Here is an 8,507-nt window from a genome sequence, read left to right as displayed (position 1 = left end):
GATCGGTGTGGTTGTGTCGCAGAGGTTAAGCTACACAGGGCGCCCGTCCTTCTGTGTCATAGCGTGGAGGAAGCAGCCAGTTTCCAGCAGCAGTGGGCAACACTCGGGCCCCACAGCAGACGAGCGGCTCCGGGGGCAACCTCTTCCATGCCACAATGGGAATATTTGTAGCTATACCTTTGGTTTTTTTGCCGCCTGATTACAGCCACACTACGCTTGGGATAGCGCTTTTAAGAATTCACAGTTAAGGAAATATGTAAATTAGAGTGGTCATAATCTCCACAGTCTCTGTTTCCTTTTGATTCAGTACAAGCTGTAATTAAGAATCATTGAGCTTTTCTATTGTCTTCAACGACATAAGCTTGAAACTCCTATCTCTACCTTATGAATTCTTGTCTCTAGATCCTTAATTTCATCTAAGTTACTTTTACATTCTTCCTGTTCATCTTTAAGAAATATTTTTTTTTTCATGCTTTGCTATCTTAGTTCTCTTTTCCTTCTTTGATTGAACAGCAGTGGAGAACAGTTGTAAACAGAAACACTCATTTTTTTTCACCCCTTCATGTTACCAGAATTGCAAAACAAGGCATTACTCTTCCCTTTCCTGTTCTGTTGCACAGTGATGTTGTGGTAACAGCAATAAATAAATAAAGCAACTTTAGTCCACCTTAATGAGGAGCTGAATTTTCAAAGAGGCAAAGAGATCTTCCTCCTTACAGGACGCAGCACTAAAAATAATGTAAAGCATAAGTAATGCATATAGTAGAAGGGAGGGATGGCATCAGATATTAGGGTTCCCTCTTACACCAAAAGTACCCCAGGGTACGTTTAATGGCCAACAGTTCTTGATGGTGTTCCAGCATGTCTGGCTAACAAGGGCTGATCTGACCACTCGAGATGGTGAGGTACAGGCAATGGGTGTCATGTTTGCAAGGATGTTGGTCATTCTTAGGAACTATGTCCCATCTTTCCTTGTTTGCCACAGCCATCGTGCTGTGCATCAGGAGAAGGGCTCTGGGACCATCTGTGACTAGACCTTGCCCTGGCCCAAAGTGGGAGAGCAGTATTTTGCATTTGGAAATCTGGGCTTCCATGTAAAAAGTTATGGGATCTATTTTGATAGAAGATAAACTTTAAAATGGTATTATAATGTGAATAATGGCATGAATTGAGAAGTGATAGTTATCGTAAACTAGTTAGCAGTAAGGTGGAGTTCAGCTTTCCCTTCTGGGCTCTGGCATTTGACCCTGGCTGCTCTTACAATGTCGTTTTATAGATTGCAAGGAGGAAGCACCTGCAGTTAACATGAAACTTGGCCTTTTTGTTAAAAAAAGAAAGAACTCGGTTACTGCACCCACAGGACAGCTAAGCACTATTGAAAATAAGCCGAATAGACTTTAAGTTGTAAGTTGCAGAAATTCACTGGTAGGACGGAGGTACACATTTTCCCCATTTAAGTAAGCTACGTTGTGTCCTGGCTGTGTGCTGGGGCCATCGCCTGGTGGAATTGTGCAGAGCTAGCGGTACAAGACCGCTTTCATTACCAGCTGTATTGTTAGTTCAAAGCCAGAGTGCAGGGGGTGAATGCTGCCAGGTGAGCCATCAATTCCTGTGAGGTAGTCAGTATACAGGCAGAAATCAGGATTAATTCCCAGCCCTGCATATTAGCAGATAAGGAGCAGGCACTGCAGAGCTCTTGCACAGTCAGTGTTGCTAGTCCAAAGCAGCAGCCTTCCTCATCTTCCTGCTTGTGATCAGAAATGCCCTTTGGATTTGTGTTTTCATATGGCTTTTGGTTAGGGATTTGCACGAAGAAGCTATTTTGTGCTAGACTGTGGGTTTTTTTAAAACCAAATGCCAAATAAAGTAGCAAAATTGCAGTCAAATCACGCATGCTGGCAGCGCTTCGTGTAGCTTGTGTATACTGTCATATGATCTAACTTGGTGAAAAAATAAACATGCTCAGCTGAAGCATATAGAAACTGAAAGTCTGCCTGAACACTGCTGCAACAAAGATTTACTCATTTAACACCACACTGAATCCTTGCAGAAAGAGCTTGTATAACTTCACCAACTTGGCTGCAAGACAGCGAAGAATCACTAGTTTTGACGACTCAAAATATTAAAACTTGTGTGGCTTTTTAAAGCCACAAAACATTTAATTTTTTAAATGTTTTACAGTGAAGTAAGGATTCAGTTTGACCAAAAAATAATCACTAATAATTTGTAACTATTTTTTTTAATGTCTGTTTTCCTAGAGGATGTTTTTGCTCACGTTTCCACATACTTTTTTGCAGATGTGGTATACTGATTTTTTTTTCTTTTGGATGAAAACAGAGACTCTGATACAGCCACTTAGCTTCAGAGCAAGGGAACGTATAGGCCCCTCTGCTGCAAATAATGTCACAAGATTAATTTCAATCTCAAGGTTTGATAAAATGCATAATTCTTCAATTGCAGCCATTTCCACTGTGAAAGAAAAGCGAAATGAGAGTAAACATTTGGGCAGAATTCCATAGACAGTTGCAGACTATGGATATACATTTCTGAGCTGATTACGAGAGACTCACTTTATAGCTAATGGGGAGGACCAGGAGATTTTACAGCAGAGTTCATCTTGCCTGGAATAGATGTTAGCTGTAGAGCCAGCAAATCATGCTTTAAAAGTTCCTGATTTTCTCTGTTAGTTGCAAAGGGGAATTAGGCTCAGTCATCTGTGTTCTACACTGGCCTAGTTAGCTATTTTCATATGCATGTATGGCTGAATTTGATATATATAGCTCTCTCTATCTGATACAAATGCATCATGCATTTCCCCTCAGTTTGAAGCAAATGTTTCAGTTGATAGAGCCTCTTATTTTTACAGAAAGACTCTGGATGAACTAACGTTAAAGGTCCAAGAGGGGAGCTCAGCAGGTAGGAATTGGAATGGGAGTTCAAGCATGCAGAGTTGGGGGGATGGACACCAAGAAGCTTCCAGCAGGAGCCCCCAAAGAGGGGGTTACTGCAGAAACCTCCCGTTTCTCTTAGAGGCAGGACAACTGTGGCACATGGGTTCAGTTTTTGCATTGGGTCTGACATATCAGTGTGTATATTCTTGCAGATCTCAAGGAATTAAATTGGTAATGTGACATTGAACTATTGTGTATTTCTCTGTGCAGGGCATATAATTGTGTGATTTCCTGAAGTAATTTCAGAGTGGGGTTTGTGTGCTTTATAAGCTGTCTCATAAACTCAGCTACAAATAATTTCTTCTAGAGAAGGCTTGAGATCACAAAAGCTCATGAAAATACAATAGTTCTTTGTACAAAGCATTCACACCCTGCTTTCATCAATTCACAAAATGTAGAGCGGTTTGCTTCATTTAAAATGCTACCCTTTCAATACAGACAGTTTGGCTGCAGAATTAAACTAATGGAATTAAAGAATCTAATATTAATATGCCTATATTGTCAGTGGGAACAGATATGACTCACTTAGAAGAGAAATCATTATTGTGCTCATTGGTGACTAATACAGTCTCAGCTTTTAAAATCCTTTATGTGAATTCAGACCTGGTAAATCTGGATTCAACAAGCACACCTCCTCCTCACCGATAGAAACAAGCATGGCATTGTGTAACCAGTGCCCTACAGCAATTGCACAGATGCGTGGTGCTTCTCAGGAAAGCAATTACTCTTTTCTTCAAGCTTAGTTCTAAAGCAGCCGTCTCAAAAACGGGTGGCTTTGCCAGCTGACTTTTAATTAGTGCTATTTCAGAAATGGAAGAAAGAGAATGAGGGAAGAAGTTTCCTGACTGCTGTAGCTGCCCAAGAGAGTGCCTGATCTGGACCATCAGTGCAGAGTGTGGGACATCTTGCAGCACTCCACATTATGTGAAGTCAAAATGAAGGTACTTATTTTTCACCTTTTTTATACCCCTGAAGAATGCAAAGAGTCACGCCAGTCACTTGACTCACATCCCTCTGGCATCATTGTTGTAATGGTTCAGATGGTTCCTGGTTCAGAAGAAACGTGCAAAGGCGCAAGTCAGAGCTGACGCTGCTGTCCAAGTGACAGCTGTTTGTGACTCTGGACTTCCCTGATCTAGTTACTCTATCTTTAGCAACTACACATAATTACATGTGTTTTCTCTGGTGCATATTCTTTACCACGCAAATTGCAAAGAGCGGTGGATAGTTGGAGAATGGTTGTGAACTATTCTGATTAAAACTTGTTTTGCTCCTGTGCCACTATTTAGGGAGAAAATACCAGGCATGGCCTTTGACTCATGCAGCCAGTTTTTCATACTCCTTCCTCTTCAGGCCCCAGATTTCCTTTTCACCACTTTTTGCTTACGTGAGTTGCTCCCCATGCCCCTTCACTTCAACTTACTCCCATAAGCTTCCTTCTGGGATGGGAGCATCTGCCTTCGCAATTACAAGAAAACCAGAGGGAAAGGAGTCAGGATTATGTCTGTTGGACTGCCATCAAGCAGTATTTCCACCCCATACATTCCAAAAATGTTACTCACAACTCTAATGTGAACTTGCATGTACCTGCTTGCGTACAGCTGACTGCATATAGCTCATACTGACTCAGCAATGGGAATAAAGGATTTATGAGCAGGATCTTAATTTAAAGCTCCTCAAAAAGTGTTTTACAATTGGTGTAAGGATGATTAAAGCTTACTGTGTCATTAACCAAGATATATTGAGTTACCAGTTGTCTCTGCCAGTCCCCTGTGGGTATCTGGGACACCCAGGAGTTTCTCACATGGTTAGTGGAAATCTAGGGCTTGATTCACGTGCATGCACATAAACATCTGATGCCATATGATGTATCCTAAGGTAAGCCACACATCCATGTGGCCCAGAAAGGTATGATATAAAATCATAGAATGGTTAGGGTTGGAAACGATCTTAAGATCGAATACTGGTGCTGTTATGAACGAAGCAGTAGCTGAAAGCCAAGTGAAGTGCCTGTAGCACCTTCAGCGATACGAGGGACCCATGTGGGCAATTGGACTAAACCCCTAATCACAGCACTTGAAGAGAGCCCTGCGAGTGGCTCTGCTGACCCAACATGTCTACCCTATGGCAAACTTCATTGCTGTCTGGGCTTCAGCTGACCCTATCAGCCAGACTCCACTGGCTGCTAGCAAGTCACCCCCCTCTGCAGTTTTGGCTGCTTGGGCTCCACAGACTAGCCCTGGTAGGGTCCAGCCCCGCAGCCTTGGTTAAGCACACTCAGGGCATCACTACACCATGAGAAGGGGCTGCACAACAGAGCCAGGCAAGGTATGGCAGAACCAGAGATGGAGGTAAGGTGATTGAGATGAGGTCCAGGAGAAAAGCACTAATGTGGAAAGGTATAAAATGCTGAAAAGGAAAACCGGGAGAGTCAGAAGATGGCAGTTTGGTGACACCGGCCAATGAAGACTCACCTTATGTTTTGCAGGTGAAGGTGAACATGTTGATGCTTAGTCTAGTAGCTTGTTAGTCATAGCTACCTCTATTAACCAGTAAATTATTACTTTACAATCTTAAATTGTGTATATCTGCTTGCAGGGTGTTTTTGCAGATCATGAACTGTATTGAGTGAAGTGACTCACGGGGCACAGACTGGCAAGAGATGCAGGCTACACAGAATTTTTGTTTATTCTGAAAGGGAAGTTACAAAAGCTGAAACCAGTTGTGCGGTCTGGTGTAGTCATAACTATTCATATTACAGATTTATAGCTTGGATTTTATGGGGACTATTTCAGTGTCAGCAATATAAAGATAGGAGAGGAGAAACAAATTAACTTCTCCCACCCTGAGGAACTTCTAAGGATGCACTGAGTTCATGGGAGTAGGAAGGTTTAATGGGAGAGGGTGCACTGAGGAAAGCAGGAATGGCATTTGTGATCTGTCCAGAGAACACTAAAGCCAACACTAAAGTTTCTGCATGAAAAGGCCTTACAAAGAATTGCAGAATTTGGAATGACGGCTGCTACTTTATAGAGAGAAAATGTGGAACTGAACTATGAAATGAAATTGCTAAAGGAACAGGACTGGAAACAGTGCTGAGCAAGCGGAACAAGACTGGTGGGGTGAGCTGATTTGTGTGTGTCTGCTGCAGACCTTGTATTCAGCACTTGGGATGTGAGACCAGACAGCATGATGAATGGCATACTGGCAGTCAAAAGAAGTTCAAGCAGCTGCGAAGGGAGTATTGAAAGAGAAGCAATTTATGGATCAGACCACTGGCTTGCCAGAAGATGATTCAGTCTTTGAAAAGGGCACTGGAGAACAGCAGAGTATGGTTTCATCTCTCAGCGCAGGGCCTAGAGACAAAGATGTTGGCCCATAGGACCTTTTGATTTGGCTCAATCCTTTTGATTTGGCTCTGCAGGGTTTCCCAGAAGTCACACCCCTGTTCTCTCTGTATACTGCTTTGAAAAAGGAGTTGAAACAGATTGTGTTTCCCACAGTTCAGATGGCTCTGGCTGTTATCAAAGTAGTCCCCAAAACTGGTGGGGATGTGCATGAACAGGGGAAAATGCAATCAATAGTTGGCTTAATGTCAGAACAAGTAGGAATTGTATCACAGGTGCCAGGTCCCTTGAAGAGTACCCCTGCAAAGTGGATGGCGGGGCTTCTAGAAAGCCCAGGAGTGCTGGTTAAAGTTTTAACTTTATTGCAGACACCTCCACTCCATCCAATCAGGCAGCTTTATCAGTAGCATTTGAGGAACTCCAGCTGCAGCACTGGGTATAAAGGAGTCCGAAAGCATAACCATCCAGCACTTTGGGAGCTGGTAATCTGGAATAACAGAAAGCTGGGGAAGGACACGGTTCAGTGTACATACAAGCATTCGGTTATGATAAACCCATCATCTTCTCTTGGCTTGCATTTTGTGAAAGAAAGCAGCTTGGACTACACTATGAAATGTTCTGGCCTGCACACTAGGCCACTGTTTATTGTGTCTCTCACATTTGCACTCATCTGTAAGGTGATTAATCCCAACCTTTCTCAATTTAGGCTAATGCATGTTTAGTTGTTGGGTTTGTGTTGTTTCTTTGTGGGTTTTTTGTTTTAGTTTTTAAAGCAAGGACGTCAGTGGTTTTTTCTCTACCTTCTAGTACTCATCAATTCTGAAATAAACCACCCTTCCTGCTCGTAGCAGCTCCTGGTATTATTAAGGAAATCATTCAGTAGAGTATCTCCTCAAGACTAGTCCTCTGAAAATCTTACACCTTATCAAAAGTATGTTAGTTTGTCCAAGAGCCATGGTGACAGACTGCTGCATTAAATCAGTTCTTTTCCCCCTGGATGTATTTATATAAATGAATCTTTTATTTTAAAAAATGTTCTGGAGATGATAAACTGTTTAAAATCAGACTGCCAGTGTGAACTCTAACTTGAATATGAACACGCATTTTATGGTGTGCATACATACCAAGATTACATAAATATGTAATATTTAAGGATGTTAGATGCATGTAAAGAATTTTATGGAAGTTAGCTATTTTTGTACTCAGTACTTCTTTCAGTATCTTTTTTTGCTCAAGACCATAGCTCACAATGCTTAAAAGCCAAAGAGAAGAGGCTGGCAGGAACAAAGGAGACTGGATATCTGACCTGTTTACGACAAAACATGTATAGAGAGATAGCAAAATGAGAAAGGTAACACAGAAAATATCAGGGAGAAAACAAATGAAAAGAAACAGTCTGTTAGAGCCTTTTTTAAATGTAGCCATTTGAGGATTGTGCATGAGCTAATAAGCAAATATTAATACAGTGGGAAATCAAGTGGGATGTCAACCATATGCCACAGTATCAGAAGAGCCTAAAGAATTTCCCAACCAAACTTATTTCTCATTTTCCACACAGCTGAAATGAGTGAAGTTGATGTGTTTGTCTGTAATGGAGCAAATTAATATGTGGCCATAGATAAGTATTTATAATGTGAGCAAGAAATTTTGGTGTTCATGATCTGATTTCCCCATCAAAAAGGACATAGATAAAGCTGCAGCAACAAAAATCACTATGTAATAATGTCATGCATATCATGCAGTACAAAAATGGAAAAACCTCAATTTAAGAAAAAAATATTCCGCAATGATTACTGCAAGTGACAGGTACAGTAAGTATGTCATTAAAGTAAACAGTTGCTACTGTATATGATGACCTGTTAAGGGTTACTTTCTTTAATTCTTCAACTTATTCTGATGATCATATAAAAATGGAGGGAGTTTATAGGTTCTTTAAAATTTGTTTTAAAAATCCCTACAGTACTTTCACAGAATAAACCCCCTTATTATAAAGCTTTATCACAGGAATGCAATTTCACATGCAAGAAAACCCAGAAGTTTTGTTTTAATGAGAAAAAAATTGTTTCATTAGAAAACATGAGATCTCAAATAATCCATTTGAATTATGTTTTATCAGAGTAGTTTGCTCCTGTCGATTACACTTCCATGCACAGAATTTCAGAAGGACATTCCAGCACTGTTTTTAATAGCCACATTCCAGTGCATGCTC

The sequence above is a fragment of the Psittacula echo genome, assembly GCF_963264785.1.
Source record: "Psittacula echo genome assembly, chromosome: 4".
Taxonomy (NCBI): Eukaryota; Metazoa; Chordata; class Aves; order Psittaciformes; family Psittacidae; genus Psittacula; species Psittacula echo.
Note: the sequence above shows the minus strand (reverse complement) of the source record.